The following is a 15,162-nucleotide window of genomic DNA, read 5'->3' as shown; positions in this document are numbered from 1 at the left end:
CTCCAAGCATCCCCCCCCCCCCCCCACCGGCCACACTTCTGCCTCCCTCCCTCCATCTGTTCTCTCTCCTTTTGCCATCACATCCTGGGTCTTCTCCCTCAATCCTGCATCCTCCTCCCTCCTGCTTCATGTCCCCTTTCCAAGTCCTGTCTCCCTCTCTCCCCCCCACCCCACTCCATACTATCCTTCCACATGTACAGTCTACCACCACCTGCACCCCCGCATACACACACCACTCCATGTAGTCTCCCTCTTCCTGCCACCTACCATCCTATATGATGTAAGTCTTCTGCCCCTGCATCCATTACCCCATCTCATGTAAGTCTCACTGCCCCCCTCCACCCATCATATAGATCTCCTCTCTTCCTCCCCAACCCATGTACAGCCTCCCTTTCCTTGCTCCCGCCACCCCTAAATGTCAAATTAAAAAAACAATTGTAGGTCTTCCTCTCCCCAATTCCTGGTATTTTCAATCTTCTCCTCCCCTCCAAATAGCCATATTCCCAGCTCTCCTTTGAGCCCACCATCATACTGTGAGACTGGCTCTGAGCAGCAGAAAAAGCTGACATGCTATTAAGTGCTGCTCCTCCTGCCAGCCAGATGTATAGCCAGCCAAGCCCAAAAGGCAATGCCAGTGGCACTCGGGTCTCAAGGCACCCCAGGTGACTGTCTAGCTCATGCTACTCTAAGGTTGGCCTTGTTTAGGGGTCAGTTTTCAAAGAACCTAGCCACTTAACTTTAGGACCTATTTATTGTGATGTGGTATGTTTATCATATAGAAAACTACCACATCGCCATGGTTGGGAATGCCCTATGGCAGCCCTACATCCCGGGACCACTGGCCCCAGAACCACCTCCCCCAGCTCCAAGTAAAGGAATCCCTGGAAGTCTAGTGAGACCACCTCTGCCGAATCCCCTCTTGCAATCTCGAGCGGTGAAAAGTTAAAAACAACAAAGTTCTCCTGGTCCCTCCCTGCCAGTAAGGAAGCCTCACTCTCTTACCATATCAAATCGATCCCCACTCCTCTGGATCCCCCCCCCCCCCCCCCCGAACCTCCCCAAAGCTTACTGTAAATCACTGGTGACAAAGTGGCAGTAGGACAGTGATGGCGAACTCCAGTCCTCGAGTGCCACAAACAGGCCAGGTTTTCAGGATATCCACCATGAATATGCATGAGATAATTTGCATACAATGGAGGCAATGCATGCAAATCTCTCTCATGTACATTCATGGTGGATATCCTGAAAATCTGCCCTGTTTGTGGCACTCAGGACTGGAGTTTGCCATCACTGCAGTAGGAGAACCCCCCCTGCGGACTCCATTTTCAAAATGGCACTGGCTGGCTCCAGGTGCACCTTTGACCCTATCTTATGAGAAAGGTAAAGGTGTGTCAGGGGCAGGCCGGTGCCATTTAAAAAAAATGGAACCAGCAGGACAGAACCTGTAGGTGCTGCTCCTGCCCCGACTATATCACCAGCAATTTACAGTAAATTTTGGAGGGAAGGAGGGAGGGGAGTTGAAGGGGGCAATTTGTTTTGGCAAGGGGGTGGGGCTTCCTTACTGGAGGTCAGGACCAGAGGGGCTATATATTATCTTTAACTTTTCTCCACTCGAGGGTGCTGGGGGGGGGGGGGGGAGCGTTGGGAGAGGAGGGCATACTAGACCACCAGGGAGTTTTTGATCCAGGGCTGGGGGAGGTTCTGGATGTAGGGAGTCCCTTTAATTGAAGACCTCGGGAGTCTTTTGACGCATTCTGATGCTCCTGGTGGAGGGTTAGCTAAACCTGTTGAACAGCTTAACTCTCCAACAATAGCACAACAGGCAAAGATATTTTGCATGCCGTGTTACTCATTTCATACCTGAGTTGCGCCTGATTTCTAGGGCTGGAAATAACGCTTGGAACTTGCAAGCTCTGCATGTTGTTTCCATTTTCCTGTGCTAGCACATTTTGACAGATGGTAAACACAGCAGATTTCAGTAAATAACCCCCCACCCCCCCTATGAGATTTAAAGTGGCTAAATCCATCCCTTTGAAAACTGAGCCTGGCTGAACTCCTAAATTTAGGTTTCTACTTTCACAAGGTGCCAAAATATAGCCATCAAAAAAGTTGGGAACCTTGGGGGTGGGTTTAAGTCAGGCAGAGCAAGTTAGGCACCTATCACTGATTTTTTAGAATACTTTGTTTATTCATAGTGGGATTAAACAATGGCACAAAGTTACAAATATAAAACATGGAAACAATCATCATGGATTAAAATCCAAAACTAGACATTATGGGGCGGATTTTAAGAGCCCTGCGAGCCGGTGCACCTATTTTACATAGGCCTACCGGCGCGCGCAGAGCCCCGGGACTTGCGTAAGTCCCGGGGTTTTCCGAGGGGGCGTGTCGGGGGCGGGCCCGATCCGCGCGGCGTTTTCGGGGCGGGATGTAGCGTTTCGGGGGCGGGTCCGGGGGCGTGGCCGCGCCCTCCGGACCTGCCCCCAGGTCGCGTCCCGGCGCGCTAGCGGCCCGCTGGCGCGCGGGGATTTACGTCTCCCTCCGGGAGGCGTAAATCCCCCGACAAAGGTAAGGGGGGGTTTAGACAGGGCCGGGGGGGGTGGGTTAGGTAGGGGAAGGTGAGGGAAGGGCAAAAGAAAGTTCCCTCCGAGGCCGCTCCGATTTCGGAGCGGCCTCGGAGGGAATGGAGGTAGGCTGCGCGGCTCGGCGCGCACCGGCTATACGGAATCGGTAGCCTTGCGCGCGCCGATCCAGGATTTTAGCGGCTACGCGCGTATCTACTAAAATCCAGCGTACTTTTGTTTGCGCCTGATGCACCAACAAAAGTACGCCAAATCGCGCTGTTTGAAAATCTACCCAATTATGAAGTAGAACCTCAAATATGACATACCATTAAGTAGTTCCGCTGTACAATGCACCCATATGTTTGTTTTTCGGGGGAGACGGGACACCACTTCCATACATATTCCATATACATGATTTATACAATTTAGTCACAGATCTTAATCCAAGTAATCTACTGATAGATCTTATAATTATAGTCATCAGTTAGGGTGGCACGGGGCATCATACAACTGAAAAATCATCACCAACAGAGGTTACAACATATTCACCAATTTAAGGAACCCCCCTCCCCCCTTCCCTCAAAGACATTTGTACATTTGTAGCGAGACAGGTAATAAATCATAAGTAGCCAGCCAAAGATTTCTGTTTTCCATGTGCATTGTCCTTTTCAGGAAAAGTGTATTCAGACTGAAAAGCAGTGCTGACCTGAAACTTCAAAGTAACGAATCTCCAACAAAAATTCCAACAAAGGCCTTTATTGTTTTGCCTGAGAAGGCATCATCAGGGGGCAAACTTTCAATCAGATTATTCTAGCCTCAGTATGAAAAATGCATTCACTTCCACTATTACAGCAGGTATTTGTACAATTTTAGCATGGGTTTACTTAAATCTATATCAGAGCCTTCCTCCCGCTGTTAAAAAAAACAACGCAGGAACCCAAACTGAGGTTGCCATTTTGTCCTAATTCATTGAGGGGCAGATTTTTAATATTACGTGCGTGGGGTACATTTGTGCACGCTACCCGTCGCACACAAATGTACACCCGATTTTATAACATGCGCGCGCTGCCGTGTTATAAAATCCGGGGTCGGCACGCGTAAGGGGGTGCACACTTGTGCACCTTGCGCGCGCCGAGCCCTAGGGGAGGCCCGATGGCTTTCCCCGTTCCCTCCAAGGTCGCTCCGAAATCGGAGCGACCTTGGAGGGAACTTTTTTTTGCTGCCCCCCCATCTTTCCCGCCCTTCCCCTATCTAACCCACCCCCAGCCTTACCTAAATCCCCCCCCCCCCACACACACCTTATTTCGTTGTTACGCCTGCCTCTGGCAGACATAACTTGCGTGCGCCGGCTTGTCATCCCCCGGCACAGGCTGCTGTGCAGGAGGATTCTGGCCCGCCCCCCCCCCGGCCTGCCGCCACACCCCAGCCCTGCCCCCAAACCGCCGTCATGCCCCCGGACCGCCCATTTTTTAAAGCCCCGGGACATGCACGCGTCCCGAGGCTTGTGCGCGCCACTGAGCCTATGCAAAATAGGCTTGGCGTGCGCAGGGGTAGGTTTTTGGGGTTACGTGCGTATCTTATGCTTGTAACCCTTTGAAAATCTACCCCTCTGTATATGGAATTCCTTTGAAGAATTGTTACTTTGAAGCTGCGAGTCAGCACTGCTTTTTAAACCAGGCGGTCTCTTTTTCTAGTGCATTGCTTATGTTTGTCAGACTTACAACATTGGGTTTACTTTGTTGATCTTCTGCTAAGCTTAGCTACTTTAGTGGTTTGTGTTCTTGAATTAGGGGTTTTAATTCAGACCGCAAAATAACATATATGAAACTTTGAAACATTTTGTTGTAGAAATATTTTTTGTGATTACTTCTGTCTTTATTGTATTGGAACCGGCGAAGGTTTTCAGGGGTAATGATTCAGATGGACTGAAACAAATCACGGTGAACCCAGAAGATGTGGTAGGCCTGATTGACAAACCTGGACTGGATGGTATACACCCCAGGGGCAGATTTTCAAAGGGGTACGCGCCTAAGATACGCGTGTACCCCCTGAAAACCTGCCCCAAGCTCCCCCTGCGTGCGCCGAGCCTATGTTGCATAGGCTGCCGGCGAGTGCAAAGCCCCGGGACGTGTGTAAGTCCCGGGGCTTTCCTGGGGGGCATGCCGGGGGGGGGCGTGTCGCGGCGGCATGTCATTGGGGTGTTCTGGGGGCGGGGCCGCGGCCGTGGTTCCGGCCCAGGGGCGATCCGGGGGCATGGCCGCGGCCTCCGGACCAGGCCCCGGACCGGAACATGGTGCGGGGGGGGGGGGGGAATTAGTTAGGGTCGGGGGGCGGGTTAGTTAGCGGAAGGAAAGGAAAGGTGGTGGCACCGGAAAGAAAGTTCCCTCCGAGGCCGCTCCGATTTCGGAGCGGCCTCGGAGGGAACGGAGGCAGGCTGCGCGGCTCGGCGCGCACAGGCTGCTGATTTTGCGCAGCCTTGCGCCGGATTTTAAAAGATATGGGCGGTTACGCGCATATCTATTAAAATCCGGCTACTCTTGTTTGCGCTGGGTGCGCGAACAAAAGTACATTCTCGCATACTTTTTAAAAATCTGCCCCCAGCGTTCTGAAGGAACTCAAAAATGAAATTTCAGATCTATTAGTAAAAATTTGTAACATATCATTAAAAGCATCCATTGTACCTGAAGACTGGAGGGTGGCCAATGTAATCCCAATATTTAAAAAGAGCTCCAGGGACGATCTGGGAAATTACAGACCAGTTAGCCTGACTTCAGTGCTAGGAAAAATAGTGGAAAGTGTTCTAAAGATCAAAATCACAGAACATATAGAAAGACATGGTTTAATGGAACAAAGTCAGCATGGCTTTACCTAAGGCAAGTCTTGCCTCAAAAATCTGCTTCACTTTTTTGAAGGGGGTTAATAAACATGTAGATAAAGGAGAACCGGTGGATGTAGTGTATTTGGATTTTCAGAAGGCATTTGACAAAGTTCCTCATGAGAGGCTTCTAGGAAAAGTAAAAAGTCATGGGATAGGTGGCGATGTCCTTTCGTGGATTACAAACTGGCTAAAAGATAGGAAACAGAGAGTAGGATTAAATGGACAATTTTCCCAGTGGAAGGGAGTGGGCAGTGGAGTGCTTCAGAGATCTGTATTGGGACCCGTACTTTTCAATATATTTATAAATGATCTGGAAAGAAATACGACGAGTGAGGTAATCAAATTTGCAGATGATACAAAATTGTTCAGACTGGTTACATCACAAGCAGATTGTGATAAATTGCAGGAAGACCTTGTGAGACTGGAAAATTGGGCATCGAAATGGCAGATGAAATTTAACACATTGAAATAGTTCAGTGTGCTGTGGCAGTCAAAAAAGCAACCAGAATATTGGGAATTATTAGAAAGGGAATAGTGAATAAAACGGAAAATGTCATAATGCCTCTGTATCGCTGTATGGTGAGACCGCACCATGAATACTGTGTACAATTCTGGTCGCCGCATCTCAAAAAAGATATAGTTGCAATGGAGAAGGTACAGAGAAGGGCAATTAAAATGATAAAGGGGATGGAACAGCTCCCCTATGAGGAAAGACTAAAGAGATTAGGACTTTTCAGCTTGGAGAAGAGACGGCTGAGGGGGGATATGATAGATGTGTTTAAAATCATGAGAGGTCTAGAACAGGTAGATGTGAATCGGTTATTTACTCTTTCGGATAATAGAAAGACTAGGGGGCACTCCATGAAGTTAGCATGTGGCACATTTAAAACTAATCGGAGAAAGTTCTTTTTCACTCAACACACAATTAAACTCTGGAATTTGTTGTCAGAGGATGTGGTTAGTGCAGTTAGTGTAGCTGTGTTTAAAAAAGGATTGGATACGTTCTTGGAAGAGAAGTCCATTACCTGCTATTAATTAAGTTGACTTAGAAAATAGCCACTGCTATTACTAGCAACGGTAACATGGAATAGACTTAGGGGTAGATATTATAAATTTGCGCGAGGGCGTACTTTTGTTCGCACACCAGGCGCGAACAAAAGTACGCTGGATTTTATAAGATACACGTGTAGCCGCACGTATCTTATAAAATCCGGGGTCGGCGTGTGCAAGGGAGTGCACATTTGTGCAAACTGCGCGCGCAGAGCCCAGCGCGCGTTGTCTGTTCCCTCCGAGACCGCTCCGAAATAAGAGCGGCCTCAGAGGGAACTTTCCTTCACCCTCCCCCCACCTTCCCCTCCCTTCCCCTACCTAACCCACCCCCCTGGCCCTATCTAAACCCCCCCTACCTTTGTTGCCAGATTCAGCAGGTGTAAATCTGCGCGCGCCAGCGGGCTGCTGGTGCACCATCACCCGACCCAGGGGCTGGTCCGGAGGCCTCGACCACACCCCCGGGCCGGCACCAAGCCCCCGGTCCCGCCCCGAACCACCCCTTGACCCCGGTCCCGCCCCGGACACGCCCCTCCCCGCCCCTTTTACGAAGCCCCGGGACTTGTGCGCGCCGGCGGCTTATGCAAAATAGGCGCGCCGGCGCACGAGGGCCCTGCGGCATAAATCCAGCCAGATTTATGCGCGCAGGGCATTTAAAATCCGGCCCTCGGTTTTTGGGTACTTGCCAGGTTCTTATGGCCTGGATTAGCCACTGTTGGAAACAGGATCCTGGGCTTGATGGACCTTTGGTCTGACCCAGTATAGCATGTTCTTATGTTCTTATGAACAGTGTTTTCATGTATACTGGTTAGTAACCAATTTAAAAAAAAAAAAGAATAATTCTTTAGTATAATCAAAAAAACATTTTTATTGGATGTTCTATAATATTGTTTCATTAGTGTTCGTTTGCAGGTATTTGATATTTGTATATATATGTACCTCTATCTTTATGACATTTAACACAAACATCAGAATCTATCATTTTAATTTTGTGGGCTCTAGCTCTATCTTTCTAAGTTCTATGTAATAGGTTAAACTGTAATTCTTGCAACTTGGCATCAATCGATGTTTTGAATACTATTTCAAAACAATCAACCATTTTTTTTCTCTGTGATATTTATTTCTAAATCTGCTGTCCAAGTTCATGCTAGGGAAGAAAACATATGTGAAGCCTTACTCTGAAAATGCAGATTGTACCATAAAGGCAGTGTATTGCTATTTTTTTTTTGTTTGACAATTACCACAAATGTATCTTTATGCAAACATCTTAGACGTCTGTACCCTTACAGTAGACAAATAGTGCCTGACTTGTAAATATATAAAGAACTGACGTGTTGTTAAACTATGGTGAGAAAGAATACTACCGTGCTATTTACAATAAAAATGTTCCATATTCAGCAGACCTTTCTGTTTCCATATTTTAAAGGTTGGGCTTTGCATGCCTGGGAGAAAGTTAGGATTCCCCACCAGTTCTATTAGTTCTGTGGCATAGGGATTATCTCCTTTCCATTCACGCATGAATCTCCATGCCAGGATCACAAGTCTAATTAAGACATGTCTTCTAATCTTACATGGAAGCATTTTATCAGCTGTGTGTAATAAGCTTACCGCTATCCAGGGAGAAATGATCGCATTAATTCAGTGTGGAACCTTAAATTTGTATTGTTTCTTGCACCCTTCCCAAACATATCACAGTTGACAAGCTACATTATAAAACCAAAAGTGGGGGACTTTCAAATCCCCCTCATTTTTTAGATCTTATAAGTGTGGAATTAGCTGATTTTGGATATTTTACTACGCCAAATAAAACGAGTAATTAACAAACACAGATGGGCAATATAATTTGCTTTTAACCATTTGAAGTAGATAAAGCAACTTAGTAAAAGAGACATTTTAAATAATGCACAACAGCCAAACAGCGAAATGGGCAAATCTTTCCAAGCCTGCCACTGTTCCTCAGTTAGCCTGAATTAATTTAGTAATGTTAAGATCATAAAGCTTGGATAGCTCTCTAGGTATCTACACACCTAGATATTTGAAGTGGCCCATAGACCAAGCCAGTTATATTTCATAGAATCCAAAATAGGCATTGCTTCTGATTTAGTAAAGTTGATTTTAGGCCAGCAAATGTGCCAAATTGTTTGATTAATTACAAACACTTGTCAAGAGAACAAATAGGGTTGCAAAGAAATAGAAGCATATCATCTGCAAACAAATACATTTTGCATTCTCCCATTCCCATTCTTATTTTGTGAACGAGAGGTTCTATTGAAGAATATAAAGCACGGGCGATAAGAGGCAGCCTTGACGCGTACCACCATTTAATAGAAATGACTGAGTTAACTCCCCATTGATCAATATACTCGCTTTAGGCAATGTATACAATAAACATATCCACTGGACAAAAGAATCTGGAATTCCATGTTGCTGCAAAAGCCAAAACATATAGGGCCAATGGACATTGTCCAAGGCTTTTTCAGCATCTAAGCTGATGATGAAACCTTGTGGGTTACAGGCTTCCCCAGAGCCAATAGCTTCAATAGGTTACGAACATTCATCACCCATGTCTATTGTTGACTGTACGTGCTAATAGCTTCTCCGCTTTATTTCCTTGTCTAAACAGAACACGCTTAAAATGCGTTATATGTTGAATCTCTTTGGCATAATTGGTTCAAGGATTTCCTAACCACACTAATGTGCTGCATGACATCAGACTAACATCCGAATATGCTGCCTCTTCAAAGATTTCAGCTTGTCATGAAGACACAATAGCTCTTTATCTCTCATCTTATTCTTATATGCGATAAATACGATAATCTGGCCATCCAACACTGCTTTTCCTGCATTCCAGAAAATCTCTTTAGGTATATTACTGGTGTTGTTGAATTCTACATATTCGTTCCATTTATATTTTAAAGACACCAGACTCTTTATCATAGTATGAAGCAGGGTTAAGACGACATTGGAAAGGTGAGAGTTTAGAGGGACAAATTGAGATTTCTTATTTTTTATTGAATTTCATTTAAAATCAATTTAAACAAAATATGTAGATAGCAATTTACAGATCATAATTATCCAACATTTGCACAAAGCTCATTTATATCTGTAATTACAAACTCATAATTGGGGGAGAGAAACCAAAAATTTCATTTTTCCCATATTAACAAAGATTCAAAGAGAGAGAAATATCTACCTTTATTGGACTTCATTATTTCCTCCAACATTGCTTTTATCCTGCAAAAAAGTCTCCAAATGCATCGGATCATTAAAACTAAACTTATTTCCTTGATATGTTATAAAACATGAACATGGGTATTTTAGAAAAAAACTTGCTCCCAAGGCTAGCAACCTAGTCTTTAGAGACAAGAAATGCTTTCTCTTCACTTGGGTAACTCTAGATACATCATGGAACATTTGAATGGGTTGGCCACAAAAATTTAATTCTTTAAATCTAAAGAAATCTCTGAATAATCTATCTTTCTCCGATTCCAATTGTAATGATACAAACAACGTAGATCTTTTATTAATTATATCTATAGATTCTTCTAAAAAGGTGGAGACTCCAATTGTTGAGTCCTCCACCTTTTCCTCTCTTTCCTCTTTACTATCCCTAATAGATCTCTTAGGAAAATAAAAAACCTTAGATATTTGTGGAATATCTTTAACCTCATACTGCATAATTTCTCTAAGGTATTTTAAAAACATTTCCTTAGGGGAGAGGAGTCTCGTCTGCGGAAAATTAACTAATCTTAAGTTCTTGTATCGTAGCATATTTTCAAAATGTTCTAAATCCCTATGGATAGAAAGGCTATCCTTAATATGGATCGACTCTGTATCTTGCAATAATTTAACCTTTGTTGCCAATTTTCCTATCTCCTGTTCCATTTTCACTATTTTCTTTCCATGATCTTCAATTTGTGACTTATTTTCATTTACAATTATTGGTAAAGATAATTTCATTTGTTGGATATTAGCATTTACAGACGACACCATTTTCCAAATATCTATTAAGGTAACATTGTCTGGAGGAGTTGAAGGCCATTGTTCTGGCCACAACAATTCTCCTGACAGTGAAAGGTTATCAAGAGGAGTTGATGCTCCTAATGCCATATCTGCAGTTTCTAAGCTTACCTCCCCATTTTTGGAGGTGCTTGCCCCTGCATTATCTAATGATACTGGAGATAGTGCCGTCGGTTGGGGTGGAAGTATTGGTCCCTCGCCGGGGCTCAGGGAGGCTGAAAAATGCTCCCCTGAGTTTTCCCCTAATGGCGCTTCAACCCGTCGGATGACGTGGTTGTCCATGGGGCCTAGGGGAGTTATCGGGGAAGCTGGAAAGGACTTCACCTTTCTCTTTCTCCCCATACACCCACCTAGGAAAAAAGAAGAATAAATGAATGCTTTCCTTCTCCTCCGATACTAACCCCGGACTTACCAGACTAATCCGGACGAAGCCGGACAAAGCCGCGCACCCCTTCGGAGCGCGCAGCTCAGGAGGTGCGCCGGCGGCAACACGCGCCACAGACTGCTCGTTTTTATAGGCAGGCGCTTGTCTATGACGTCAGTCCCAGATCTTACACGCCAAGTCTCCCAGCTGTTGTCAGCGTTGGTAATCAGGAAACAAGCTCGGGTGGGTGATGGTAAGCTGGTTTGAGCCCTTCTCTCTCCTCTCCTCGGCTCTCCCCAGAATTCAAAGTCTGGCGCCCGTTCTTATAGGCAGGCGCTTGTCTATGACGTCAGTCCCAGATCTTACACGCCGAGTCTCCCAGCTGTTGTCAGCGTTGGTAATCAGGAAACAAGCTCGGGTGGGTGATGGTAAGCTGGTTTGAGCCCTTCTCTCTCCTCTCCTCTCCCCAGAATTCAAAGTCTGGTGCCCGTTCTTATAGGCAGGCGCCTGTCTATGACGTCAGTCCCAGATCTTACACACCGAGTCTCCCAGATGTTGTCAGCGTTGGTAATCAGGAAACAAGCTCGGGTGGGTGATGGTAAGCTGGTTTGAGCCCTTCTCTCTCCTCTCCTCGGCTCTCCCCAGAATTCAAAGTCTGGCGCCCGTTCTTATAGGCAGGTGCTTGTCTATGACGTCAGTCCCAGATCTTACACGCCGAGTCTCCCAGCTGTTGTCAGCGTTGGTAATCAGGAAACAAGCTCGGGTGGGTGATGGTAAGCTGGTTTGAGCCCTTCTCTCTCCTCTCCTCTCCTCGGCTCTCCCCACAAATTGAGATTTCTAACACTATAGGCACATGGTCAGATACTGTAAATGTGTCAATAGATGCTGGGTACAATTTGGGAAACAATGCATGAAATTAAAAAATAATCTCTTCATGAATATGAATTATGCACTTTAGAGTAAAAAGTGAAATCCATTTCAGTTGAATGTAATATACGCCAAAAATCCAGTAGTTGCAATTTTTCATTTAAAAAAAAAAAATGTGCCTTTGGTTGTTCTCCGCAGGCATTTAGGGTGAACTGATTTAATATCTAATTCAGGGCAGATGGGCAAATTAAAGTCTCCGCCTACTATCAACTGATAATGTAAGAATTGTCCAAGTTTAACTACTAGCTTGGAAAAAAAAGATTGAGTAAACACATTTGCATAAAATCAGTTTGAAATTGGCTATAGAGCCTTTGAGAATTAGAAAATGCCTCTCTTTTTCTACAATATTCCTTTCCATCAAAAAAGGGAAATTTTTGTGTATTAGGATAGCAACACCACGCTGTCTACTAGAATATGAGGCAGAGTGACACTGACCTACCCAATCCTGCTTAAGTTTCGTATGATCCTGCTCATTTAAATGTGTTTCCTGTAGGAAAGCTATGTGGGCTTTAGCCTTCTTAAATAGATTCAGTATCCTCTTTCTTTTTATTGGGGAATGAATACCATCTACAGTTAGGGATACAATCCTCAAATCAGCCATCATTCAAGATATAATCAGAAAAGGTCACAACCTGATACACCACATGAAAAAAAAGATGAGAAGTTGCCCAGCCTCTGTCGCTCACTATCCCATCAATAATAGGCAATTTAGAGCAGTCTCAATTACCCACTATCTGTAGATCACTTTATACAAGTATAATTTATTTTATTTATTTATTTATTTATTTAAAGTTTTTTATATACCGACAATCGTTAAGAAAACATCACATCGGTTTCCATAGAACAACAAACTGGCCAACAGGGCTTCACAGTGTAACTGATAAAAGAACTAGAACTGGGGGGAGGGGGGCAAAAAAGGGGTAACTAGAACTGGGGGGGAGGGGGGCAATTCATACATGCATTCATACACAAAATCCACTCATTCTGCCAGGTTACATCATTACTTACCAGCACAGCTGGCCAACCTTTACAATTCCTAAAGGGAAACCATGCTCCATTAGCTGCCATGAGACACACACATCTGAACCCACAAATCACACACAATTCTAGAAATATTAATGATCCAAGGGACTGTATCTTCACCATTCTTCAATTGTCTTCTTATCAGAAGACATACCCACCAGGCCTAAGTGTGAAACATCTTCATTAGGTATCCATACCACCCATTGGGAACATACTGAGAAATTGCAAAAATGTGTCTTACAAAGATAAAGTGGAAGGAAGAAGCAAAAAGTGTCTTGAGCCAGCTTTGAAATAGAAATTAAAAGGTGAGGGCAATGCTGAGAATCCAGTCCTGTTGCATAATCACCTTACAATGAAATAGCATAAAAAATGACTAAATGAAAGTCCAAATAAAGTTGCTTAATCGACTCAATTCAACAATCTATATGGCTTGTATACAAAATCAAAAAGCTTGTAGCAAAGGAATCTTGCTTAAAATCTTGGAAAACAAGTAAAAAGACCCTTGACAGAAATCCTCATTGTAAGTCTAGGCTGGTGACTACTCCATCTACAAACATAATTGCAAACATATTTTAGTCACTGAGATGCTCTCAAGAATTTTCCAGTAATTGAACTGATCTATTTCAAGAGTTAAGTGAATGAAAAAGGAAAATATATTCATCAGTATCACAAAAATGAGATGCTTTCTTGATGTGTGTCTGAAAAATTTACTGCATCACATTTTGAATGAGGGAAAATGGCCGATTCAGATGGTCTCATGAGCCATAATTTGAAGACCAAACTCAGAAAACCGGGTCATATAACCACAATGAAGAGAGAAAGTAAAGCTCCATCATATCGCCTTACCCATTTAAAGAAAACCAGTCACTTATTGTAGCTACATCATATGAAATTATGAGCTTGCAGGAACTTTGAATCTTTCAAGAAGTTGACTCGCTTCTTTCATTGTTACCAGTGTGGTGGTACTGTCATGGAACACTTTTAAGTTTTGCTGGCTACTGTATTGAAAACTTGATATCTTTACAGATTAGTGTGATCCTCCATGTTCTTGTTTCCTGTGTTCCGAGTCTGATCCAAGTCTTCAGTGCCTCCAAAGTTAGTTCAAGTCTTCACTACTGGTTCAAGTCTTCAGAGTCCTCATCCTTGATTATAGAGTCTGAGTTCCTGAGTCTGAGTTCTGAATTCCTGAGTCCTATCCATGGTCTCTGGAGTTCTTGCTCCAGTCATCTGCCTGTTCTAAGTCCTGATCCCTCGTTGTGTTCCAAGTCTTCAGAGCCTTTGTCTTGTCATGAATCTTTAGAGTCTTCAGTAACAGATTGTGAAGGCCATGAGCCTAGTGAACCTGCCCCAGCAACGGGCCTTCCATGCTTTGACTTGTTTCTTCCTGGGTTTTTTGGGGGGTTTTTTGCCTACAACCCACTGAAGGCGCCTGCATCCAGATTTTTGTTCAAGTTCTTCAGCCTTGTTTTTAGCCTTTAGTGTGTTTCAAACCATGTCTTCATCCAAGCCTGCAGCCATGTCTTAGTTCAGCTAGTCCAGTATGATTCTTCGCTTCAATTCCTGAAACCAAGAATCTTCAGATCCTGTATATGCCTGTTGAGCCCCTGTTGGTAAGGGATTACCTATGTCTCTGACGAAGCTGAAGAGAGGAAGCTGGAAGGGGGGCTTTGAGGAGGGAGTACTGTTGTGATACCGCTCATGGGAGGGCCCCACGAGTGTCCTTGCTCACCTGGATGTTGCTGTCACCACCTCTGCTTTTCTGTGCAGCCTCGGAATGCCGCCAGCAAACTTCGACACTGCTTTGTTTCCAAGTGGCCCTGAAACGCTGCTGCTCCACCTGATGCCAGCTAGACACCTTTTCAGCTTGGTTGCCACTTCTCGTGGTGGGGGAGATGTTGCTGGTCTTCAGTGCGGCCCTGAAATGCCGCAAGTGATCCCCACCACAGCACACTTCCCTAAGTGCACATGTGCACCCCTGCTTGAGTTTTAATAATTGACCCTGAGCTAAACATGAAACAACACATCTCACAGAAAATAAAAGAAGGATACGTGAAACTAATGATCCTGAGAAGACTAAAACCTCTACTAACGCTTAACAATTTTCGCACAGTTCTACAGGCAATGATATTCACAAGCACAGATTATTGTAACTCCCTGCTTTTAGGACTACCTCAATCTACGATTCGGCCTCTGCAAATATTGCAAAATTCCACTGCCAGAATTTTGACTGGCAAAAAAAAGAGTGACCACATTACAGGAACACTTGCTGAACTTCACTGGCTTCCAATTGAACAAAGAATACAATATAAGGCACTCTGTATAATCTATAAACTAATTCA

At 44.5% G+C, this 15,162-nt stretch overlaps 1 protein-coding gene across 1 annotated transcript in view; it reads left to right on the top strand.

Moving 5' to 3' along the window:
- LOC115095452 (arachidonate 5-lipoxygenase-like) overlaps window positions 1-15,162 on the top strand; it is a 172,886-nt gene that overhangs the window by 42,458 nt on the left and 115,266 nt on the right. The window lies entirely within an intron of this gene.

This window comes from Rhinatrema bivittatum, chromosome 7 (assembly GCF_901001135.1).
Source record: "Rhinatrema bivittatum chromosome 7, aRhiBiv1.1, whole genome shotgun sequence".
In the NCBI taxonomy this organism is placed as follows: domain Eukaryota; kingdom Metazoa; phylum Chordata; class Amphibia; order Gymnophiona; family Rhinatrematidae; genus Rhinatrema; species Rhinatrema bivittatum.
The sequence above is the reverse complement of the archived record's forward strand: the minus strand, read 5'-3'. Positions and strand labels throughout refer to the sequence as shown.